This window comes from Pleurodeles waltl, chromosome 10, assembly GCF_031143425.1.
Source record: "Pleurodeles waltl isolate 20211129_DDA chromosome 10, aPleWal1.hap1.20221129, whole genome shotgun sequence".
Taxonomy (NCBI): Eukaryota; Metazoa; Chordata; class Amphibia; order Caudata; family Salamandridae; genus Pleurodeles; species Pleurodeles waltl.
The window spans coordinates 723,765,569-723,780,777 of NC_090449.1; positions in this window are offsets into that span (position 1 = coordinate 723,765,569).

Sequence of the window (15,209 nt, forward strand, 5' to 3'; positions counted from 1 at the left end):
CTGGCCAGAACAGAGTGTAGCTATGCACTCCTATCTTCACCCTTCTTGCCTCACCTAGTCAGGAAAAATGTTCACGTAAACAGGGAAACAAATCCCCACATGGGCTATAGGGTTTCTGGTGATGGTTTCACTTGGACATGGATTTGAGGACTCTTTTGGGTGGTGAATTCACATATGGTAATAAGCTCCCCCATGGACGCACTCAGTTATTATTACATTTTTGGGGCCAGCATGGTTATCACACCAGATGTATCCACACCAAGATGTTTTGGGGTATATTCCTGCAAACTCAAGTATGGGTCTAAACAATGGGCCATGTTTAGTATAATGCGCAAAATTATAGATGAGCGGCTTGGGGTGGACATCAGTTGAGTATTCATCTCTTCATGTTGAATGTGTTTTTGTAGCTTGAATACTTCTAAAGGATCCAATCTACATTATGTTGATTGTGGCATGATTTACTTGTTGTTACAATTTGAGAGACAGGCTGGGTGCCTCCAGAATATGCCCTACGATTGTGAGTAGATCAAGCACAAATTAGACACATTGTTTATTGTCTATTGTAGTGGGAGTCTTGGTACAGCCTACGCCAGTACTTCTGGCTAGAGCTTTAGGTGCACCTGCTTCTTAATGTTTCAAGAAAGTATCATTTGAGCGGAACTGCATAATATATGTGTTCATCAATTACTGATGCATTGTCGTAACATGGTTAACATGTTTTGAAATTTGCTGCATATAGCTCATTTCATGACATATTTACTTTGCTTCAATTGTTATTGGATTGATCACCATTTTAGATTTTTTAGCATTTTGATAATCTTTCATGCAATCAACCGCAATATTGGGCACCATCAAATGTGGCCTCCCATGTTGATAAAGTATCAGGATATCTGATGGGATTAGTCTATTTTCACTGTTTATGTCACTTATAATATGTGTAATGGACACTTTGCTTAACTCGTACCTGAGATTAAGGTTTCGGGCGAAACTCTTCAGGGGAAACTGTCACAATAAATTAGGATTGAGTAGCACAAGGATCTGAGTATTCCTTATGAGTTGGAGGAATGTTCTGCATGAGTTTGGGATGACCCGAGCCCAACTTGGACCGCCGTACCACAGCCAAGGGACTCTGGTACTTTAAGGCAGTGATATATGTATATATGTATGCATCTCCACACTGGTTCCTCATTAGTCCGTGATACAGTGGCACGCCATGATCCTCTTCCAGTACTCACAGATAAAAACACATATAACGGCTAACGTATTTCAGCAGTACGTCTCCAATTGGGCCTTACAAACGTTAGTGACGGGCATGTTTTTCTTACATAGTCCCTTCTTAATATCAGTTGCCCAAGAACTAGACCGCTTCAAATCGAACACCTTCACTCAAGATTAACCCATTTCATCCTCCATTTTTTTCTCATTTACCTCCTCCAATAAGTCCTGTTTGTTGCATAATTACCTCCAAACATTCAAAAATTGTAATTTTAGACAGATATTTTACACTAATAATTCATTTTAATGGGTAATACATTCAAATATCTATTCATTAAATCTGCAGTAATTCATATGACTTAGGTATTCAAAGCAAGTCATTGGATCCCACAACAGTTCCAACATTCCCAACAGCAATGTTTACTTCGAAAGCACATATTTCCATACTAGTTTGCATTTACATAAGGATGCCATAAAAAATATAATATTCATGTTTCCTCTTAATATAACTAATGCCCTAAGGTAACTATAACTCTCGCCCCCGCCATGCACAGTTATCTGATCAATAATTTTACTGCTGATGTTACAGTGACATTATCAATGATGCTATGAAAGATGTCATGAGTGCTGTAATTTGTGGGGTAATCAGCAGTGCATGGCAAGGGTGCGAGTTATAGTTACCTTAGCACCTGAGTTATAGTTACTTGAGATAACTCTAACTAGAACTGGTGAATTTCTATGGTTTGATATGTTTAAAATGTGAGCCTCATTATAAAGTCCCTGTAGTCTTTGTTTTTTAGGTGAATTTCTATGGCTTTTTAAATTTTATTTTCTAACTATAACGTCCCTGTAACCTTTGGTTTTTTAACCAACCAATCCTGCCCTTCACACAGCCTTTGGCTGTGCGCAGTGGAGGCTGTCCGAGGGCCTAGCCAGTCCCTGCAACCAACCCCTGTAACCAGCCAACCCTGTGCATCTCCGTTGCAGGGAAACAGAGGAAATGTCTGCTCCGATGAAGGGAGAGCTGTTTGTTAGCTCTCCCTTCATTGGAGAAGAGTGTTTGCTGTGGCTTGGTGGCAGCTGTCAATGCTGCCACCAAGCTACAGCAAACAGCTATGTCCTGGCGGTGGGCTCCCCGACATAGCAGGAGCCGGCCCTGGGATGTGGCAGTCCCCAATGCCATCAGTGGCTCCTTGAGGGGGACCATGCGGCCCCACTCACACGAAAATAGCCCAAGGAAAGTGGTGGTCCCCAGGGCCTAGCGGTCCGAAACAGACACCCTTTCTATTTTTTAGAGTTTGCCACAGGGAAGTGGTGGTCCTCAAGGTTGTGGGGGGGCTGTGCAGCCATCCCAGATTGAATTACATTACAGCCCCGGGGAGGTGGTGGTCCCTGGGGCTGCGGGAGGGGGGTGCACACGGGTACACAGCATTGAATTACATTATAGCCTCAGGGAGGTGGTGGTTCGTGGGGCTGTGGGGTGCACAGTCCCCCGCACAGATTTAGACTGAAGCCCCAGGGAGGTGGTGGTCGCCGGGGCTGCGGTGGGAGCATGCGACCCCACATAGATTTACATTAATGCCCCGGGGAGGTGGTTGTCCCCGGGGCTTCGGGGTGCGCTCTGGCAGCTCCCCTTTACAATTCATGAAAGACCCAGGGAGGTGGTCGTCCCCGGGACTGGGGGGGGGGGGCAGGTGGTACTCCTACATTAAAATTAACAATGCCCCTAAGACTTGGTCCATCCGGGGTCTTTAGAATTATGAAGCACGGGAGCACATGCTTCATTTAAAAAAAAAATGTTGTAATGGATTCATGACCCGTCAAAAATTTGTGGCAACATTTAAAAAAAAATGCTTTTTAGATCTGAGGGGGGTTCTCCCCAGAGCTAAGGGGTCAGGTGTCCGTACCCTGGCCCCTTTTCTTTATTTTTAACCTTTTTTTCTGGGAGAGTCCCAAGATGGCTCCCAACACTTCCTTATTGAAGTGTTGGCAGCACATCAGATCTCAGCACGGGATCGGGAGAGGTAGTGAATCCTTTGAGTCCCTTTATGTACAAATTTAGATTTTCTTTAAATTTCTCTAAAACTACTGAATGGATTTGCACCAAGCAACAAAAAGGTCGCTTTCTGGACCAAGAGCTATCTTTTTGCCTAACTTGGTGTAATTCCATCAAGTGGTTTCAGCACTATCGGTGTTAAAAATCCCTATGATAAAATGAATGGAGAAAATGCGTTTTAGGACCCCCTCCTTTTTCTCGGTCTCCGATTTCCATTTCATGTACATATATATATATATATATAATCAAAACAATACAGTCCACATTGTGGCACGCATTTCATGCTGGTGCAGGCATGCGGAATGGACCTTTCCTCAGAACTATATTTAAAACAAAACAACTGATACCAATTGTAATGCTGCACTCCAGGAGAGCTTTTATACTTTTTAATTGCAGTCATAAACTTCACCAACCATCACTAACGCGTTTCGACCTCCTGGTCTTGTTCACAGTGTATACGTATTTTTTCCATGTCTCTTATTTATAGTCTACTTCCTATTGTCCACCCTAATGCATTGTGGGACATGTAGTCAGTTTAAAAAAAAAAAACATTATCATCCAAAAGAAAGGATGCAGCATTTCATAGTATTTCAAAGAATAACATAATATATGATAAATAACATATCAAATCACAGTTGTGCACAAACTTATGGAAAGTGTTTTCACCAAGAAGTCAGGGTAATACAAAAGAGCGCAGGAGGAGATCCCATGCTGAGACTCAATATCAGTTTTTTGGTAACAATCCTATTTTGGGGAGTTCACTAATCCAACCACAATTCTTGGTCACTGGCATTGGAATTCTATCTATAGATGTTATTTCTATTTTCAATTCACTCCACTGTCCTATCAATACAACGTGTTTAGAAATATTTCCAAATCTTCCCAAATCTAGCCATTCATGTTTTTACATGCTCAGTTATATATCTGCATACCGTATGATACTGTATATATTTGTACGCATTCCTTTATAGGTGATAGTGAAGTTCCTCATCCCCATTGAGGCCCCTCGGGGTCTTGGTTTGGAGCTGTATTATGAACCGTTATTCCAAACGTCTAAGTTTCATCTCTCGGTCTCCTCCTCTCTCATAACAGTCAATACTAGCAATTCCAAAGAATTTAATGTCTGTCCAATTCACTCCAACATGTGTCTTCAAATACTTCGCCATTGCATAAGTCACATCCTTGTTTTGCACAGCTCTAATATGTTCTAGGATACGTTTTTTGAGAGCCCACTTGATAAAAGGTGAGAAGGAGAATGCATGTGGACAGTTGTTGAACTTACATAACTCTTACAACACACATGGGTTAGTAGAAGATTGGGACACATACTCAAAGTTACAGATCTGACAATGCAATAGATTCTGTATGTTTCCATGGATGTTGCAGGGGAACACCCCAAGTAACACCCATGCCATGAAACTGCCATGTAGTGTAATGCATGAAAAAGTTTCTACAAGCAGTACACAAAAACACACAAGATGGCTTAGAGTGGAAAAATAAATGTGGACTGTCTGTTTAAAAAAATGACACCCTGGTGGCACACTATGCTGCTAGGGGCCCGCAAATGATGGACCTGTTGCATGGCTCTGTGCCATGTAAGTGAGACACCATGCTTACCAACCTAATGACTCATTTGAACAGCTAACACAGACCAACATTGACATATTTACATCTCCTTGAAGAGTATGATGCCATACCTCATGGCCAGCTGCATGTCCTGGACTTCTCCGATGATGGCGATGACCAACTCCAAACCATCAATTATGACACTCTCTAGCAGATTCTGGGTGCCATCCATACACCATCTCTGGTCGCAAGGCGGACACTAAGGCCCTCATTCTGACCTTGGCGGGTGGCGGAGGCCGCCCGCCAAAGTCCCGCCGTCAGATTACCGTTGCGCGGTCGAAAGACCGCGGCGGTAATTCTGACTTTCCCGCTGGGCTGGCGGGCGGTCGCCTTCAGACCGCCCGCCAGCCCAGCGGGAAAGAGGCTTCCACGATGAAGCCGGCTCGGAATCGAGCCGGCGGAGTGGAAGCTGTGCGACGGGTGCAGTTGCACCCGTCGCATATTTCACTGTCTGCGCAGCAGACAGTGAAATACATGTAGGGGCCCTCTTACGGGGGCCCCTGCAATGCCCATGCCAGTGGCATGGGCACTGCAGGGGCCCCCAGGGGCCCCGCGACCTCTGGATGGCGGTAGGGGGGGTCGGAATCCCCGCGGCGGTGCAGCAAGCTGCGCCGCCGTGGAGGATTCAATGGGGCGGCGGTACACTGGCAGGAGCCCGCCAGTGGTGCCGGTCCGACCGCGGCTTTACCGCCGCGGTCGGAATCCCCATTGGAGCACCGCCGGCCTGTCGGCGGTGCTCCCGCGGTCCTCCGCCCTGGCGGTCAAAGACCGCCAGGGTCAGAATGACCACCTAAGTGTTGCGGGGTCTCCAAATGAACCACCCAAAACACAACACATACCACCTACCACCTCATCTACAGGCACTAGACTCCCAGACATCATCTTCCAAAATACAGCAGTAGGAGTCCAGTATGAGTTGCCACAGCATGTGCGGGTGGGGATGGAGACCATGGCGGGCAGAGTAGAGGGAGACCATAGGTACCTCAGTCCAAATAAGGACAACTCTGCTTCCATCAGAGGCACCCACTCTCCTCTATGTGGACTCCAGCAGTCCCTGGCTGACATAGTTGGTATCCTGAGGCTCGAACAATCACCCTCTCAGAGTGGCATCAGCATGACTGACAACAGGCTGGGGGCTATCCAAATTATCCTGAAATCCATGCAGCGGATGCGCGGTCCTCTCAATGACAACCTGGCTGCCTACCACCATGACATTGTTGCTGTGTTGCAAAACCAACAATACCTCCTTGCTGCAGTGATGCCTTTCATCTTTCCACAGATGACAGCTACCGGGACCTTTGAATCCACATCTCCAGCCCCTGATGTGTGTATGCCTCCCTCATCTTAAACACTACCATCCCCCATGCCACATACATTTGAGGATGAAGATGTGAAAGGAACATCATTCCCCCCAAAAAACACCCAATAGCAACAGTCTGTGACACATGGACAGTTTCTTTTTTCTCTGTGCTGAAGATCAAGCCAGTGTTACAACATCTATCAACGTCCCCTCTTCACTGTCCCACTGTTGACCAATCACACATGTGAACTATTATTCTGACCAGTTCCTACCTATTGGCACTGTGATCAACTCCTCAATGATTCACTCCTCTTCTACACATGTCTCACGTCATCCCCCGGACTCTGCCTGGACTTCCAATGATTTGAGATCTCTAATGAGGTTAATCTCCTGTGTAATGTACAGTACAACCAATAACATAATTTCACATCTTAATACATTTACTCTAAACATCAGTTGTCTTGACTTTGTGTCTGAGGCAGTGTGTGAACTTGATGCATTGTGTGAAGCATATACACTGCGGGCCTATGTACCATAACAAATTGGACAGCATGGTGCCGCAAGCAATGTAGCTGTGCTAAGCTGCATCATAACCAAAACGCATGTAAGTACTGTAGGCAACAGGATAATGACCAACCATGTTTTTGTCTAACAGTAGTGCATATGCAGCAATGTAGTGCCAATGCAGGAACACTTGCACCGTATAGCAAGGGCGTCTGTGTTGCAGGGATTGAATATTTATGAGCAGGAAATCTTCCTCCCTGCACATATAAAACAGTAAAAGCTCCTTGTTCCTACGATGTAAGTGGCAAAATGCAGCACACAAACAATACGAAAAGCAAGCCTAAAGATTTGTCTGTCTCCCTGTTGTACCATGCAAACCAGACCCCTGGGCTCTCGTCATAGTTTTGGCTCTGCAACCGGTCTACATCCCATTTTAACTCTGAGGCAGTACCAATTGCAATGGATGTTGCATGGGTAAGCTCACAGCAACACCCATTGCATGTCCCTCTGCCACAGAAATCTCCGTTGGGTGGAAGCCATGTATATAGTGGGGTGTTAAGACACCTAAAGTGGCTTTATGCCATTCTTACAAAATAGTGAAAGGGCACAGTGCCACTGGAGTAACACAAAAATTGATTCTCTGGTGGTGCTAGGGGCTTGTTGTCATGGTCTGAGTACTTGCCTAAGGGATATGTGTGGATTTGTGGCATACACACAGTCCCTGTTCTGGTACGTGTATCCATGTAGATCCAGAGTCTCACGTACATTTCTGAAATATGTCTGGAGATCCAGATGTGACACCATTGCCAACCTGAAAAAAACTTGACAATAGGGGATACACGTAATCACACATGTAAACCAACTATAACTTGCAAAAGCATGTGCCTAACATGACCTGTGCATACATGCTACCACCTACACACTAAATCAGAATGGAGACCATTTATTAGGAATAGTAAAATGATTTATTGAACTATAAAACTAAGCCTAAAAATCCTAAGCTAACTAAACTACCTAACCACCTAAATTACACTACTTTAGCCTAACTTATACTAAAAACGTAAATTATCACTACTTATTCTAAACATATGACGCCACATGATAAATATCAACCCCCTTAATTTAATATACATCTAATGACAAGGACAACAGTTACTAAATTTACGAAAATTAAACATTGACTAACTAAACATATGGCCTAAACAATAATATATTTTTGTACATTTTTTACAATTGTTTTATTTTTTTTAATTTTTTACATATACCCAAACACCACCCTCCTCCCCAACCAGAAAAAAGAAAAAAAAACAGCTACGGACATAGCAATAGATCTGAAGCCACTACTCCACATTTTGCAAGATGTTACGCATACACATGCATCTCTGCCAGAAAATATGGATAACAGCTCTGTGTGCTAAGGAGGTGTACAATGTCCACGGGGTGGGGGTGAGGACATGTAACACTCAGGGCACAACACCTCTTTCGTGGCCCACATAACACAAACCAGGAGAATACATCAGGCAAAGTGTGGCATAGTGGCCTCAGATCCATTGCAATGTCTGTGGCTGATTTACAAGACCCTGTGGCACAGAGCAGGGCATTAAATGTGTTGCTGTGCTACCCTGCACCACTGTGAAAGGCCAGCAATGCACAATATCCCCCAGATTCAGTGCATTTCTATCCTCAGCCCCCGCACTGGCACAGAATCAGGTGTAAAACTGCAACATGGGCACCATAGCACCATGGTGCACAGATACCTGTGTTGTGACTGTGATTGATTATGTGCAGGGAGATGTTCCTATCAGCTCATGACCAATCAATGATGGATATATAGTATTCCTATGTGTGCTGTAGAAAGAATCAGACATAGGAAAATGGAAATTACTTTAGTGAAATCAGGTATTTCTCCTGCTTGCACCTTGGTAATGCCACCCATAGAGTGGAGATTACATTTGAGAAGCTGCATTTAATTACCATTTTTCCGTAAATGTGGGGCAGTGCAAAAATGCAATGGGTGTTGTGGATGGAACATCCACAGCAACAACCATTGCATGCCCCTTCCATGCAAAGTGGCTTAACGCTGCCTTGTAAATACGGCATAGTGCACAGCGCCACCAGAATGTCAAAAAAAGTGATGCTACAATGGGGCTAGGAGCTCGTTTATGAGCCCATAAGGGCTATATTAGCAGCACATGGTGCATCGCTCCCAATGCGCCTGTTTTCATGCATACCCATTACCCCTCCTAACAACACCATGGCTGTTCAGTATTTACTATCTGGCGCAACATGGCTGTCATTACCAAGACAGAGTCAGAATGTTTCACACAGTTATGGTGCTTTAACTGGACTAGTGAAAAAATGATTTGGATGCTAGTGCAACAAAGGTCAGGGAGACCCATAGATTATGATAGAATCATCACTTTTACGCCTGCCCTGAGCAGGCATTTGAACTAAGCTAAAACAACTGCACAGTGAAATCTTGTGATTTTCCCTGTGCCATTTTCTTCAGGCATCCCTGCGTGGAAATGCCCCCCTTGCATATACTATTCCTTACTCAGCCATGATATGGCGCAAGAGTTTGCAACGTGGTACAATGCATGAATATTGCTCCTTTTTTACATGACACAGGTGAATGGGCACCTTAACGCCACCTTAGCATCATAGACATCACACTAAGGTGCCACTAAGACTGCACCAGGGGCATGTATATATGCCTCTAAATGACGTGTGTGAAAGTGCAGCATTTACAAGACAGCATTAAGACACAAAAAGTGGTTTCAATCCGCCTTGTAAATGCTGAGTGGGCATTGCTCCACCAAGCCAAGAGTAAAAGTGATGCTCTAGTGGTGCAAGGGTCTTGGACATTGGGCCCTAAGTGTAGGTGATGTGCATTGGATGTATGGAGTGATGCATGTAGCATATGTGTTGATGAGCAGTCATCTATGAATGACTATCAATGTGTGCCGAGTGTGGTGTGCCTTGTTTGGCCCATGTGTCTTATGTATTGCATGTTTTATGTAGTGTCTGCTGGCTTAGCTATGAGCAGGCAATTTCCATATTGTCCATCCTGGAAACGTTAATTGATGATTGAGTGCCTGAAGATGAAGACATCATGAACGCTTCCAGGATATTTCACTAGGAGATATGTAAAGAGGCCTGATGCTCTACAATGGCCTGCACGTTTATTGAATGTGTATGCTTCCTGTTGCAGTACAGGTGTTCCAAAGCATGCAGGAGGGACAAGATACACATGTGTGCAGTCCATGGCACCCAAAATATGAGGAAACCCAGGGATGGCAAAGAACCCTACTTTGTTCTCCTGCTGAAGTTGTTGGGTGTTGGGGGAGAGGATGTGGCAGAGAGTTAGGCAGATGGTGGCATCCAGTACAGTAGGCAGGAATTACGAGGAGATGTTGGATATTCCACCGACTCGTGCTGCAGTTGTTTGGAAGGAACCAGAGGCCAGCATGTGCAGCCTAGGAAAGAGCTTAGTGAGGGGGTGGAATGTTGGTTTACCTTCCTGCTCTTGCAGTGATAGCAGGTGCAATGTCTTGGAGCAGCCGGATGACTAACTCCCGCTTCAAACAGTAATATCTTGTGATATCTTCTTTTTGGACCCCAAAAATTGTTGTTCTTTGCCGATATATGCGCTCCCTCCTCCTGCGCTGCCTTTCTGGTTGCTGTGGTCGTGATGGTGAGTGATGCAGTGGTGCTAATAGTGCCTTGTGTCGTCACTCGCGTCATCTGCGGGTTCCAAGTTGGAGCACCAGCTGATCCATGGTGTCCTGTGGTTTGCCAGGATGTTTTGTGAGCGTTCTTCTTATATACCTGTGCCTGTGCATCATTTTAAGGCCTGTTCTGATCAGGCGATAACAATTTGATGCATTTTTTCTTAGTGCATCTTTTTTCAAGAGGCTTGTAAATCTGACACAAGTGGGCAAGCGCAATTTTTTAAGAGGGAATGCCTACCTTGCATATCATTTTCCGTAAATGACGTAAGGTGACGCAGCGCTCTGAAAACATTATGCAAGCCTTGTAAAAGTGTCGCTAGACATGTCTAGCGCCAGTTTGTAAATATTGAGCTGGGTCTGCGCCACTGCCATGGCAGCGCAAACCCCTTGTAAATCTGGCACTTAATACCTCCAAAGAATTTCTCTGATGTTTGAAAATATTTTTCCTTTGCTTCAGGAGAAAAGAAAGTTCCTTCGAAATGAGTCCAAAGCAAAATATGCAGCAAAGAACTGTCAGCTGCTGGACCATCTATGGTACCGTTACCACATGACCAGATGGTTACCATCCCAGCTGTTTCACTAAAACTGCAAGCCATGGTCACTCATTGTGGCAAATTCCATATGCCAGTTACACATAAATGTCATCTGTTGCCCAGTTTATGGATGCTGTGAACAAGCATAATTGTTATTTTTTTTCACCTCACTGTTCTTTCTTCCATTCCTCTATAAGCACAAGTAGATACCTGAAAAGCAAATATAGAATAAATTTAACTTTACGTTACATACTATTAGATCACATACTATAAGCAAGTGAGTAGCTACTTAAGTGGCTATATCAGTGTGTAACAGGCTGTGTAAGTGTCTAAGTATGGGTCTATAAATGGGTATATGAGTGGCTGTAGGGGTGGTTGACTAGTGTGTTAGTGACTATCTGGGTGTCTAAATGAGTAATTAAGTTTCTGTATGGATTGCCTGGGGCGTGACTAAACGCCGATGAAGGTGGCCACAGACTAACGCGGCTCCGTGCTCCTTTTTAATTCTATCCCTCTTTATCCGTTCAATATCTGACACACAGATATTGAATGGTAATGCCAGGAGACGCTAGACCCCCGGAAGCCGAAAAGCCGGCCAAACAAGGTTTGCGGTAGGCTGAATCCAGAGTAGTAAAGTGAGGCCTAGCACTGTAGGGCACAGATGGGCGTGGCGACGGGCGGAACCAAAGGCAGATGAAAGGTAGCAGCCCCGCAGTGAGCAGCAGTGAGTGCTGATAGAGATAATGCAGGAAGGTGACGGAGTCCCGGAAGCAGTAGTGAGACCGGTGGCGGTCTACAGGTGGTAGAGGTGCGTGTATGGCGCTGGAGGACATGGGCGCCCTGAGCGAGAACAGCCAGCCTTGGTTAGACGCCGTGGAGAAGGCCAGAGTGACGCCTCATCCAAGGCTGGCCTAGAAGGTGCAGATGAGCTCAGCATCAGGGGCGCACAGCTCAAAAGAGATCGGACCCGGAGGAGAGCGGTGAGGACTGGCGGAGAGCGGTGATGGTTGAACCAGAGGTAGACGGAGGGATGTGGTCAGTGGCTGACGAACATAACAAGAGCAGATAATGGAGATCTAGATGGAGCAGCGAGACCGGCGGACATGCAGCTGAGTTGCGCTAGCTGCAATGCCCGAGGTATGATGCCAACGGATTGGGGGCACGACAGGGGACAGAGGTGTGCCTTGGATGGTCGTGATTGTGGAGGAACAGGCCGGGGAGAGGCTCTGTTTGTGGTTGGCTCAGAGGATTGGCTCAATTTGCAGGTCTCCGTAGGGGGGGAAAAAGCATATTGACTACCACATGTGGGGCTTACCGAGGCCCGGAGGCCATCGACAGGGGCCTGATAGGTGGGAGTGGAGGGCGCGCAGGGCAGGATGGAAGCGGCAGCAGAGGGAGGAGATGAACACATGAGGTCCGGTAGCTCGGATGAGCGGAACCTGTCTCACGCCAGAGGGTAGAACCCAACCCTATTAACCAGTTGGTGGCGCCACACAGAGGAGAGGTTGGAGACAGACTTGGGGCTATCTCCCTCAATGCCATCCAGTGGTAGTGGAACACAGAGACCTGAAATAGCTGAGACAGCTGGGTTGTTGAGATGGGACACAACAAAGCAGGGAGTACGCCAGCACAACAACAAAAAATTTATAAATACGCCAAGCAGAGTGTCCCTGGGGGTGAAACAGGAGCGGCTGGTGGGAATCCTGGTACTGGAGGCGCAGCTCAGACAGCAACCATTTTATAAGCCATCAATGATTTGAAAGTAACCATGGAGGGCAAACTGGGGGAGCTTAAGGTGGATCTGGCCCTCATTAGGCAGGACCTTCGCAATACTACACATAGAGACACGGAGGTAGAGGGGTGACTCTCTGAAACTGAAGACACAGTTAAAACACATGCAGAAAACTTAACGAGGTTGAAACACCTGGTGAATCAACTTGTGACCAGAGCATAAGACGCAGCGGGCCGGGCCAGAAGACATAACCTCAGAGTGGTGAGTATTCTAGAGGGGGTGGAAGGTACCATCCCTGCTAAATTCATGTGGTACTGGCTGCAGAGTTGGATTCCCAAAGAAGAAGTCTCACAATATTTTATTGTGAAGCGTGCTCACAGGGCATTGACAGCTCGACCTCCGGTGGGGGCCCCGCCAAGGCCGTTTATAGTGCGGCTACTTAATTATGCGGACAGAGATGCTGTCCTTACGGTAGCGAGACAGGAGGAGCCATTGAGTTACCAATCCGCTACAGTAATGATCTTCCCGGACTATACCTTAAGGGTGCAACAGCAGCGCACGTCTCTTTTGGAGGTCAAGTCTAAACTGAGAGCGATGGGACTCACATATATGCTCTTATTCCAGGCCCGCCTACAGGTGCAATATCAAGGGAAATCCCTGTTTTTCGATACTCTGGAGACAGTCTGGAACTGGATTGAGGAGCGGCCACAGAAGACATCAAACCTCCATACCAGCTCAAAGAATGACGGTGTTCAGACGACAGGACGAGAGTGGTGCACGGCGCTGCAACAAAGGATTCGAAGGATGGGACGCCAGACCTGCTCCCGGGAACCCGTGATGATGCGAGTTACAAAAGGCATGGCCACTTCGCCGACGAGTCTCGAGATGCTGGAAGGCGATGCAGAATCAAGGCAGGGGTCGCAGTCACCTGAGAGACAGACAGACTGATCTAAAAGAAATGGTCAAATACCTTCAATATGTATGTACAAGGCAGGGGCAGAATGAGCAATGATCAATGAGTAAATGCTTATTTCTTTTCCGGGGGGGGTTCGTTCATGTTGGGGAGGGGTGGTCGGTGCAGGGAGTGCTACAGATCACATCTTAGCCCAGTTGGCTAGGCCCCTAGACACAATACGACAGGTACTTCTAGTTGGGGAAGTATGGGGAGCGAGTTGGGTATGGAGGGTGGGGGGTGGTGGGGGTGTTGTTAAATTCTAATAGGTTATTGCTATAAGGGCAGCACGTTGACATGGCATGCAGCAAGGAGGGGCAAACACAGGGAGCGGATGCATCTCTTCATGATGGCTATCAATATGATGGAAGGTAAAGAGTTAGTCCCCTCTGCAGTGGGTACACTCAAACTTCTGTCCTGGAACGTAAACGGTAGACTAGACAAAATCAAGTGGGGGGAAGTTCTCAGAGCTGCACTAAAAACAGAGGCAGACGTTGTACTTCTTCAAGAGACACATTTACTCTGGAATAACTGCCCCTTCCTACTTCATAGAGGTTATTCACAAGCTTACCATGCAGGATTTCACATGGGATCCCAGGGGGTGGCTATATTAGTTAGGAAACGCACTCCACTGGCTGTCACGCAAACATGGACAGATGACCAGGGACGATACGTAGCTGTCACTGGGACTCTTCAGGGCCAGCCCATACCAATTTTAAATGTTTACGCTCCTCCACCGCTGGCGATGGGGTTCTTGACTCAGCTGGGTGGAATACTCAAGGAATTCCCTGAGGCCCAGTGGATAGTAGGGGGAGACAAGAATGGGGTGTGTGGTACACGGTTGGATCGATCCTCGGGTGGGACGAGCAGAAGTGGGTTAACACCACTAACGACGTTTATGCAAAACTTGAACGTAGCAGATTCCTGGAGAGAACATCATCCCGATGTGAGAGGGTATACTTTCTACTCTGGGGCACACCGAACCTTCTCTAGATTGGATTATTTCCTCCTACCTGCAGAGGAATGCCATAGGATGAGGGAGGTAAAACACTTGGTGAGGGGTCTATCAGACCACTCTCCGATAGAAATTACCTTAACCTGGGGGGAGAAGGAATGAGGGCAGGTTGGAGAATGGACAGATGGCATCTTCAACAAGAACATTTCAGAGACATGTGTAATCAAAAGAGTAAGCAATATTCTCCAGAAAACCGGGGCTCCGTGGCCTCGCCGGAGGTGGTTTGGGAGGTGCAGAAGGCATGTTTAAGGGGTGAGGTCATCAGCTATGTGAAAGGTCAAAAAGAGAAAAATAGGCAGGAGATCCGGGACATAGAGGGGAGAATTATGGGTCTGGAGGGTCGTTTTGTATTGCAGAGACAGGAAGCCCACCTGCGAGACCTACTACATACGCAAAATCTGCTGTGGCGGGAACTAACACAGGAAGGGCGGCATGGCAGGCCACTCATAGTAGAATATATCGATGGGGAGATAAGACCAGTAAAACCCAGCATTAGTTATGCACTCCCAGAACAGGGATGACTACCATCTCTTATTTGCAGATGG